Raw genomic sequence first — 12329 nt, 5'->3', positions numbered from 1 at the left:
CTCTTTTATGTGGGGGGTTTAAAACTTAGATTTTATTGTCTCCAGTTTGTAATTGTCTTGTGGGGGGAGATGTGAGGTGTGAGGGCTCCTCTGCTCTTTAGCACACCTTTCTCCCTAAGCTTCCTTTCTTGGGTTTTTTACCCCCCCCCCCTCCTTGTATTACCAGAGTCCTGCAGGCTCCTCTCCTCTGCTAACGCTGTCAGCACCTGCTCTTGCTTCCTTTAGCTGCCCAGCAAAGAAGACTGCCACAACGGGGGGTCTTTATGCACCACAGGGGGTCTATGCACGGGCTGCCACTCCGTGATCTACCGCCGATCCTGACGGCCATTTTAGAATTAGCCACTTTCAGCTTTTTATCTCTGTGGGAGGGTCGAAGGCCCTGTTGGCGGTCCCCGGCCCACTTCTGCAGCTGCCCGCAGCTCCTCAGCAATGAGAGCAGACCCAAGGACCAGCCAGTAACCAGCCGCAACCTCTTTCAGGGATCACTCTTACCGGGAGGCTGCACTGCAGGTCGGCGCCATTTTGTGCTTAACCTGTGCTTAACCTGTGCCTTTTTTTAATACAGCTCAACCCCGTTATAGCGCGATCCGCTATAACGCGGATCCGCATATAACGCGTTTTGAGCATGGACCCCGAATTAAAAAAAAAAAAGATTTTAATTTAAAAAAAATTTGCGCACTGCATACACTGCATACACTGCATACACTGCACACACACCGCACACTGCACACACTCAAAGCACACAGCACACACTCACAGCACACTGCATACACTCACAGCACACTGCACACACTCACAGCACACTGCACACACAACAAGCACACACAGCACACACACCACACACACACACAGCACACACCACACACCACACACACAGGCCCCCTACCTTTGGTGTCACAGCCCACCTTTGGGGGCATCGTGGGGCTGCTGGGGGGAGGGAGGAATGGTGCAAGGCTGGGGGATCGGCGCGAGGCTGAGGGGTCTGTGCGGGGATCAGAGCGAGGCTGGAGGGGGGAATAGGTGGGATGGGTCGGTGCGAGGCTGGAGGATAGTTGCGGGGATCCGTGGTTGGATTGTGCGGAGCTGCTGAGGGGAGTGCGGGGAATGCTGAGAGAACTACAGTGGCTGCTAGGGGACATATAGGGCTGCCGGCGCCTCACTCCACCTCCTCCCCCTTCCTCCCCCCTCCCGATCAAGCGAGCGGCGGCCATTTAAAAAAAAAATTAGCGCGATCCCAGTTATAGCGCGGTCGGATCGGGTGCCCCCCGAGGACGCGCTATAACGGAGTTGAGCTGTAGAAGGATGCTTCCTAAAGAAAAACTGTTTATCCCCTCAAAATATGTGTGTCATACACACCTGTCTCTTTTTTTTCCAGAGACATACCGTATTCACCCATCTCTAATTACATTTAAGTCAGTACTGTCAATTGAAGTCTAACTGCTTGTAGGAAAGATTGAAAGTCATCCTGGTCATTTGATGTGTGAGATCTTTGTTCAGCCATAAATGTCACCTGAGTTTCTACTTAATAAAATTTTATTATCTCTACTAAGGGTTTTCAGCTCAGCAGTAACAGGTCAGATGACCATGAAAACGGATTCCTCCAGAACAAGGTAGAGTATGGTAATAAAAAAAAAACTGCCATAGCTCGTACTCTCATTTCTAATTTTCAAGAACCAGCGGGCTGATTTGCACAACGTGCACCCTTTGCCTACCTTAAAAGCCAATCTTTTTAATTATGATTGCAAAGCCTTGCGTGGCATTTTTCTCCGGATTTCTATCAATCTGTTTTTGGTTTGCTGGAGAGATTTCAGTTTGTGTAGAGTACTTTTAAACTGGACCACGGCAAGGAGACAGCATTTGTTTTAACATTCAATAACAACATTTCACATATAAAGGGCTCTTATTAGGGTCAGTCATCGTTAGTTGACACAGAGTTACATAACAAATTGAAGAACTACTGAGTAGTAGTATTACAAGGTTGAGTAAAATACAGTAGTGTGTTTAATCAACAGTGCTTTCAAAAGTCAGAAAATTAATGCAATGTTAAGAATGTTAATTTGACCAGGGGTATAAATCAAGCTACTACTGAGACAGCAAATGCAAACCTGGTTTAATTTGAGACATTTTAGCGTCGGGTCTACTGTACATATTAAACATATTTACAATAATAAATCTACATTTCTTCAATCAGCTATAAAAGTGCTACTTAGATATAGAGCTAAAACAAGGTCAGGGTGAGTGAGTAATTTTATGATTTTATCTTGATTGATAACACTGTTATTTTTGCATTTGCTGTTAAAGTTAGAAATAAAACAAGCAGTAAAACTAGCCATACACTGTAGGACAAAATTAATGTATTCCTAAGTAGAGATTTGAAAAATGCTCGCAGGACTTTGCAAAGCAAGCAAAAATAACTCTTGTTTCACACAAAAAAACTTTGCAAGCATTTGAAGGACACAGCGCAAGGGAAATGACGGAGGGAGCAACAGAATGTCTAGTAGAGTATCCATTGATTTACTGTATATACCTCCTAAAACATTCTATCCAACATGTGGAGAGATACCTGAGATTTCTGGGAAATAAGCTAATTTAAATATACAAATAGACTTACTTCCCAGGTATCTCAGTTGTGTCCACATATACCTCTCTCTCTCTGGGGTAGCTCCTCAGAGGTCCGTTAAATGTTTTATCATGATGTTACCCCCATTTAATGTATTGATAGACCACAAAGGTGATCGGCGTTACGATGCCCTCTCGTTAACCAGGGAAATGTCGAATCACTAACTTTTAACGGACGCCTGGCGTGCGCATATGCAAATCATATACTAATGAGCCGTAAACCTAACATCGTATATCCACAAACCTTCGTTTATGTTACTGTAGCATATGGAAATAACGTTATGATAATTAGGTCACACCAAAACCTGCCGTTACTCACATCCACATCACATGGTTATCATAGCGTTATTTCAGTGAATAAGTAAATAATAACCTACAAGCATAAAGGGCAGGTTTAAACTGGTACCCACATGATAGGAATGAGTATAGGACTTAACCATTTCATTACATTTGTTATGCAAAGATATACAGCATATTATGGATCATATAAATATCTGAAACACATCAAGAGATGCATCATATAATGTGTCATCTTCATGTAATAAACTGTACTATGGCTTTCAGTTCTTAAAGTGAATGTACAGTAGGATATGTGTTTCATATCTTATATGGTATATAATGTTGACTGCATTTAATATTGGTGTACATGTTTAAACATGTTCTAAGAATAATTACCAAGAGACAGAGGTAGTGAACAGTTAAATATAACTAAACAGAAAGATATAGGAAGTAAGAGTTTTAATTTGCTGCACATAGAAACATAGAAATTGGTGACTGATAGGGATCCTTTGGCCACATATTCTGTCAATTTTTCAACCTTTCAGTGTTTCCTTGTGTCTATCACACACTTTTTTTTTAATTATTTGACAGTATTTGCTTATACTATGTCTACAGAGACGCTATTCCATGCATCCACAACTCTCATGCAAAACAAAATAATACTTTCTTACATTTCCCATCTATTTCCATCCTCCTATAATAAAGCATCACACCTAATTGTCCTGATGCTTGATGCTTTGATATTATTTATTATATAGGACATGTGGGGGAATTTTGCTATGTACAGTAGCACTAGTGACTGCTCTTTATTTTAGATAAGAGAGAGCATAGAGAGTAGTGATATGATTTTCATGTAATGAATTCATACTGTAGTTTTACATTTCTGCTGCAAAATGCACATATCACTGTGGTTGCAATAGTTGAGTTTTGAGATCAATGGATAATTCTTAGTAGGTTCAGAATTTCCCTTATCCTGTTTTCTCAGGTGCACCTGCGATTTACAGTAGTAGAAAATACTTAATTCACACAGGAACCGAGATACGCAAGTGCATCATCGGTCATTGCTACCACCAGTAATTAATACCCCTTGCTATTTTATCTCCTTCCCCCACAAATTATCTTCTACCTAGGGGGTAAATTATTCTACACTCATGTCTCAGTCTAATCCTCCAGCATTAAGTTTGAAACTGGACAAATCAATACTGGAGGTTTCATATTTTTAATAAAATATTTATGGACGTCCGTGCATTGGTAACATTGAGGATAAATCCTCTGAAATCCTCTGAAATCAATAAAACTTCATTATTTTATAAGTGCGAAACCTTCATTTAGATATTCAAGAACATATCTGAGCAGCATTCAAGTTCAAATTATTGGGTGGTACAATATAAAGTATAGGAGAGGTTCCTAGAGCACTCCTGTAAAAGAAACCCTGAAAATAAACAATGTCCGGGGCCCCAACTCAAAAAGGACCTTCCTGGTCGGTCCAATAAAGCATGATAGTGGGTAAGGTAATAAGAGGAGGACACAAACAGGCCTATGCAAATGAGTTTAATTGCCACAATCAGACATTTCAGTTGATCCACGCCACATTTATCACGGTCAGGGCCCAAACCTTCAAAAATGTTGGCTGGATCAACCCAATATGTTAGATGGCGGCCATTAAACTCATTTGCAGACGTGGGTTTGTGCCCTCCTGATACAATATACACATTATAATTTATTGGCATAATCAATAATGTGGATTTTTTGAAGTGAAACTTCCTTAGTGGCACCTCATTCGTGATGGGGCAAAAAAGAATTGTGGAGACAGAAATGAAACGGATGTGACGTCAGTGCTGGCAGTTGAGGCCGGGCTGTGTTCTGGCTCAGCCCGACCCCAACACTGACATCACACCCGCTCCACAAATCAGATGCGGCGGCGGCGGCGGCGATAGCCGCCGGCGCCGCTCCTAATCGCTCCTAATCGCCTCCCCCCCGAGCCCCACCCCCCTCCACACATCGCATGCGCAGTTGTGACGGCGCCGCTGATTCCCCGCCCCGTTCCCCGCCCATTGATATGCTGCGCATGCCCGGTAGTCATGGCGACGCTCGAGACGCCATGACTCTCCTCACAGGGACACTGAAGCCCACACTGCTCCCCGGGGCTCTATGCAGGCACTGATCTCCTGCGGCCTCTCCTCCCGGTGCATGCCCCGGCCGAGGCATAGAACTGCTCCTGCTCCGGTAACGGGGGGGGAGGAGGGGGGTGATGAGTGCGCTGCGTCCCCCACGTCCCCCACAGCACCATCAGAAGCATCCGAGTCGGCTCCAGCTGACGATGACGCGCTTCTCCCTCTCCCCCCGCCGACACTGCCTCCATCTCCTCTGTGCCGCGATCTGGTAGGAATGGGGGGGGGGGGGGGGGCGGGGGGGCGGACTGCTGAAAGGGTCTGGGTGCAGGGAAAGGATAAGTGTGCTGGGGGGAGGACAAGTGTGCTGGGGGGAGGACAAGTGTGCTGGGAGAGTCAGGAGAGAGGGGGGCAGGACACACACACACATACATACACACTGACACACACACACATACTGACTCACATACACACACACTGACTCACATACACACACACACACACACATACACACTGACTGACACACACACACACTGACACCCCCCCCCACACACTGACTGACCCCCCCCCACACACTGACTGACTCCACCCACCCCCCCCCTACACTGACTGACTGACCCACCCACACACTGACTGAAACCCCCCCCACACACACACACTGACTGACCCACCCTCCCCCCACACACACTGACTGACCCACCCCCCCCACACACTGACTGACCCACCCCCCCCCCCCCACACACTGACTGACCCCCCCACCCCACACACTGACTGACCCCCCCACCCCCCCACACACTGACTGACCCACCCACCCCCACACACTGACTGACACACACACTGACTGACCCTCACCCCCCCCCCCACACACTGACTGACCCACCCACACCCCCCCCACACACACTGACTGACCCACCCACACCCCCCCCACACTGACTGACCCACCCACACCCCCCCCACCCCACACTGACTGACCCACCCACACCCCCCCCCCACACTGACTGACCCACACCCCCCCACTGACTGACTGACCCACCCACACCTCCCCGCACACTGACTGACTGACCCACCCACACCTCCCCGCACACCGACTGACTGACCCACCCACACCTCCCCGCACACTGACTGACTGACCCACCCACACCTCCCCGCACACTGACTGACTGACCCACCCCTCCCCGCACACTGACTGACTCACCCACACCTCCCCACACACTGACTGACTGACCCACCCCTCCCCGCACACTGACTGACTCACCCACCCCTCCCCGCACACTGACTGACTCACCCACACACCCCCGCACACTCTGACCCACCCACACACCCCCACACACTGACTGACACGTACACTGACTTACACATACACACTGACACAAATACACATACACACTGACTGACACACATACACACACACTGACTGACACACACACACACACACACACACACACACACACACACACACACACTGACTGACACACTGACTGACTGACTGACATACACACACACACACACACTGACTGACTGACTGACTGACACACACACACACACACACACACACACACACACACACACACACACACACTGACTGACACACTGACTGACTGACTGACATACACACACACACACACACTGACTGACTGACTGACTGACTGACATACACACACACTGACACACATACACACAAGGAATTCACACTTAGTGCAAATAGCTAATACATGGGATGTGTGCCGAGCACGCGCATTCTAAGTCAAATTTATTTGCGTTTTGTAACTGGAATTGTATTTTGATTTTTAATTAAAACATCACCAACACAAATACAATTTCTGTGACAAAAGTCAAAGAAGTTTCACTTACTATGCGCGTGCTCAGCACACACAGCTTTTTTTTCACTTGCTATAGTATGAATACTTCTTCAGACATCCTATTGTTCTTACTGCCTACTGTGGGTGTTCAATATTTAAGCATTTGAAACTGAAAAATGGATTATGCCTAAATGCATCTGTAACTGTAGAACCGAATATAATATTGTTAACATGACTGCTACTTTTCCTGTTGATGTGAGTTCCCATTGAATTGAATGCATTAGTGCACGGCTACTTGGAATTGTAATTATGTATACTCAAAAATAAACTTGATTAGATGTAAATATTTGGTTACACTTGTGGAAAGATATTTTTATTGAAGCGTCACATGATATCAGTATTCTTTCATTCCAAGCTATTAATCATGTATCTGTTATGGTTTGAGATGGGATCATGAAATTAAATACAAAATAAAACATTTGACTATGCCCTTGCACACATGTTGCAAGCTGCGTCATAAAAGGAATGTGAATTTTGTTTCTTAATTATGACTATTTCAATTAATGTTGCATTTATTACTTCAAACAATAATCACAGGATAAGAGGTAGAGAACAACCACTCATTGGTCCTGGACTTCTAGCTGCAGTTTTGGCCTGGCACATTACGCCATGTCCAACCATGACTTCAGTGCAAAATGCAGTCCAGAACGGCAGAACCTCAGCAGCAAATCTGCCTAAGGACATCTAAAAACCAAAACCAAGAAACTCTGATATTATTGAAATACAATATAATACTGCTATCATCAAGTTTTAAATAAATACACTTGAAAGACATTAAAATGAGCCCAGGTGCTCCTTTCCTTCTCCAATAATTGCAAATATTGCTGATATGAACAACTGTGACATAACCTTCACTCACACTCATCACAACGAAAGACATTTCCGTCAACTTTTCAGTGCCAGACTATTGAGAACTAAATGTAGTCATTTCACATTGCAGTGCAGCACAATGAAACTGGAAGAACAGATTGTAAGTTCTTAGTGACAGGGACGCCTATTTCCTAATGTTTACTTTTATGTTTAAAGCCCCTATTTCTACTATGTCTCATACTATTCTGCTGCATCTATTAGTGCTGTGAAGGGCTATGTACATGGATGGCGCTATACAAATGAAGATATACATTGTAAATGTAACCCATGTTCCCCCCCCCCCCCGGTCGCAGACTGGACCTCTAGGGTGTAGTGAGGGCTGGTTACGTGTATGTGGGTGGTGCGTACCTGTGAGGAACAGGAGGGCCTGAGTCTCCCGCGGTGGTATAGGGGATAACAGGGACAGGCTTCTGGGGTATATGCCTCCATCTTCTTAGCAACGGTGGTGCAACGCCTTCATCTCTGGCGAGCCTTAAGGAATAAGGTGAAATCCTCCCAGAGAAGCCCTGGTCCCAGGGCGAGAGATTTCAGTCTCACACAGTCTTTGGTATAAAAGCAGCAATGTCTTTATTCTCCAGCAGCAGTGATACAGCACACAGCAACAGCAGCAGGGTACAGACTTTCCTCCTTCTCCTTCCCTCCAGAAGTACACCCTCAGGATTGGCTGTCTGGAGCTCCAATACTCCCCACCTTCCACTCCAAGGTATAGGCCCTCAGGGTGAGGCTGGCTCTCCCCCACCCTCTGCAGGGTGAGGGGCATTGGTCCACTGCACTACTGTGCTATCAGATCTACTCAAGGTGGCTGAGTCTCTCCTCTCCTCTCACTTGCATGCTCCAAGCTCAGACTCTGCTTCAGCACTAACTTCAGACTCACAGGAGCAGCCCACTAAATAGAGACAGCCCTGCCCATCATGATGTCAGTAGGCCCCTCCCCTGTATCTCTGCCTTTCCACACAGAGTCAGGGGCCTATCTCCATCAATCAAGCTAGGGCTTGAAGCGGGGAAAACCCATGATAACTACTGGCGGCCTGCCCTTGCAGGACTTACACCAGTAGGAGAAAGATATATAGCCCCCATTTCTTACCGGGGCTACACTCTCCCTCAGGTGGAATCCAATGGTCCCCACTTGGACCTAACTTTAGCAGCTCCATCCTGCAGGTGAACAAATCTGGGAAACAAAACACAGTTCATAATGATTAGTGCATATCAACTCAGACCATCCGCGCAGATGGTGTAATTAATGACAATAGGTACCTCCCAACGTGGAGAACCTAACTTCTTAGTAATAATGATGCGGGTCAGGCTTCCTAACGCCCATTATGAACAGTAACAGTGATGTAGTATGGCTGTACCGACCCAGACTCTGGCCGATATACCACACTGTGCATGTATATGCACCTCCCCACACTCCAGGCCCGGACTACCTCACTGATTTTATCCTCATTGTGGTATCCTGCCTTACCGAACTTCGTTCGTAAGTACTCTTGTACAGCCTCTCTGTACAGGCTGATGGGTTCAGGCACATAAGGGAACTCATACCCGTGTGACTGCCTATTACTGGCCACTATTGCTCTGTCTGCCCGGCTCAACTTGGAAAGCTTCCTATGACCCGCCCTGCTCGGCAGTACCCAAAACTCTGGTTCTGCTGGAGCAATGTCATCGTACAAAATACTAGGCCCCTTAGGAAGGATGTTCTTCTGTTCTATCTCTCTATATCTGTGCTCTAGCTCATCCGCCACCTCCTGGGGAGTATAGGCACCTACCGCCCACCAATGGTCAACTATGTTGTTCCTGATTAACAGGAACGTAGTAGGGTCCATACCCTTGTGGTACCCATTGAACAGGGGTGCCCACCACTTGTCATGGTGCTCGTACTCGGACACTGCACTAGAAGTACCTGTCTCTGACTCAGCTTGGGATGATACACCGGATGTGACCGCTTCTGCGAGCAACTGCGTCTACCTTTTGCATTGATGTAGATGGTGGGGTTCATTTTAGAGACCACTCCGCAGTAGTGTGGGAACCTCGGGTCCTCCCTCTAGACACAGGAGAAAATTATATAGGGTTAGGCACACGTATTACATTGGCATATGGTACTTCCCCATCAGATCCTTCGTCACTCAAAACCCAATCCCTCCAATCTTTGGAATACTTGGGGTTCTTACTTAATTTATCCCTGCTAGGTCCCGGTGTCATGACTCGTGACGGGGCAGGGGCAGTGGCCGGGGCAATGGTGCTAGGGGTTGGGGCTGGGGCAAAAGCAATGTCCGTATCAATGTCCAGCAAGGGGTAATGCCACGACCGCTGGGCCCTTTCTTGCTTGTTCTCTCCGGCGTGCTTCGTGCTCCTCTGTGAATGCCGTGGCAGTCAAGGTTGGAAAGAGCAGCTTCCATGGCTACTCCTCGGGCCACAAAGATGGGTGCCGGGCCTCCGTGCCAGCCAGAACCGGAAGTGACATCATCATGGCCGCCCGCGGAATCCCCATCCGCTCCGTGGTCACGCACCGGAAGTGCGTCGAAGACCGGAAGGGGCGGTGGTGGATCATCGGGTCTGCGGACAGGTAAGTAGGCTACAAGCCTCTCCTTCTCACCCTCTGCAGGATCCTTCTTCGCCTGGCGGTAGTAAGGGGTGGTGGAGTCTCCTTACCGCTCCGCTGCCGGCTGGTGACCTCTGGTTCCTCCGGAGCCGCCTCGGATCCCGTCTCCGCCGCACTGGGAGTCACCACGGCCGTGGGACTTCTACGGGCCTCAGGCCGCACCAGCGCTCGCTGTCATTGGGTGTCCGGACTCCTCTGCTCCCTCTCTCCGGTAAGTGGACTGCCATCTTTCTTACAGCTGGGGTGGTTCGCCGGTAGGCGCATCGCCACCGATGAAACGCCATCTTATTCCTCCGAAGACGACTTTGTCGGATCCTCCGCTAGGGAGTCACCTGGGTCTTTTGCGGCCCCACCAGTGGGTAGTGGTACGAAACGGGCCCGCTCCGGTACCTCCACTGTGGTCGCGCTCTTCTCCGCCGGAGTTTCTCTCGGGTCGATAGTCAGCTGGGCCTTGGTTCCCACCTCAGTAGTGGTGCAGGGAACTAGGGCAGCCTCGTCTGCTGTCTCTGCCTCCTCCGTTAGTGTTCCCGGAGAGGCACCCCGAGGGTGCCATTTAGCATGGGCCATGGTTCGTTAGGCCATAGGTAGTACGTGCCATATTGAGGGCATCGTGCTTTGGTGCTTGCGGCCGGTCCGGGTGTCCTGCAATGTATGCACAGGCACCGGAGGTACTCTCGGCCATCGATCTCCACCACCAGGATGCCTCCTTGGAGTTGGAAGACCGTTGTGCTCAGTTCTGACATTATTTGCTCAGGGGTGGAACAGTTCAATGTTTCAGCTCCTTGCTCTTCGAATGCCAGACAGAAGTGAAGTTCCTCGCTCTCACTTCCTGTCCCTCCCTTCGCTAGGGAGGACGCTTCTGATTGGCTCTCCTTGTGCCCCCTCCCTCTGGTGGAAACAAGAGGATTGGCACTCTTTCTCTCAGTGTGACGTGGCCTTGTCTGTCGGCCAGTCACAGCACAGGTGGGTGGGCTTTCGCCTTTTGCGCCGCTCCGCTCCTTTTGCAGGGGATCTGAGTTTGGCGCCAAACCCCTGCACATCTCCCGCCACATTTCTTTCACAGTCTCTTTGCACGCTTCACGTGCGCGATCCAGGATTGGCAGGAGTCGCCATTTTAGTTCGGCTGCTAACTGCTGGGCCGTGGATGGCGCTGCTGTTGCCATTTTTAACTCTTTCCTTTGATGAGCCCTCCAAATGTATATGTGCAATAATCTCAGTGTCTAGTGCATAGCTCGTTCCTAGACACTGACTGCTCTCACACTGCTCACTGAACGCGCTCTGCATACTCTCTCTGGTTGCTTTACCCACTGATATGATGTGGCATACCCCAGGCTAGGCAGAACTCCTTCTCTGTGCACCGCACTCGCTGACGGTTCCTGCAAGTACTCTGTGGTGTGTTTTATGTGGGTGCTGGCTAGTGTACCCGGGCATCTCCCTAAGGTACGGGCGTCTCCTACTTTTGTCCACTCATAGTGCGGGCCCTGGGCCATGGTTCCTGGACAAGTTAACAGGCTAACCCCCCCAGTTACCTCACACTACCTGCCTCAAGGAACTAGGACAGCTATAGCCTCACACCCATCTTACATCACCCTATAGGGGCACCCAGGGCGTACTGTGCAGGAATCCACGCTCCCCTGAAACCCCTGGTATGCATATATGCCCTACTCTCTCCAGCACTTGCATGGAAGGTGCACTTTACACTTCCAGCTCTGCTTCGCTGAAAGCCTGTCCTGTTTTGGATCTCAGCAGCTCGCCTCCAAATGTAACCCATGTTCCACCCCCCCCGGTCGCAGACTGGACTTCTAGGGTGTAGTGAGGGCTGGTTACGTGTATGTGGGTGGTGTGTACCTGTGAGGAACAGGAGGGCCTGAGCCTACCGCGGTGGTATAGGGGATAACAGGGATAGGCTTCTGGGGTATATGCCTCCATCTTCTTAGCAACGGTGGTGCAACGCCTCCATCTCTGGCGAGCCTTAAGGAATAAGGTGAAATCCTC

This window comes from Ascaphus truei, chromosome 2 (assembly GCF_040206685.1).
Source record: "Ascaphus truei isolate aAscTru1 chromosome 2, aAscTru1.hap1, whole genome shotgun sequence".
Lineage (NCBI taxonomy): Eukaryota > Metazoa > Chordata > Amphibia > Anura > Ascaphidae > Ascaphus > Ascaphus truei.
This window is presented reverse-complemented; position numbering follows the sequence as displayed.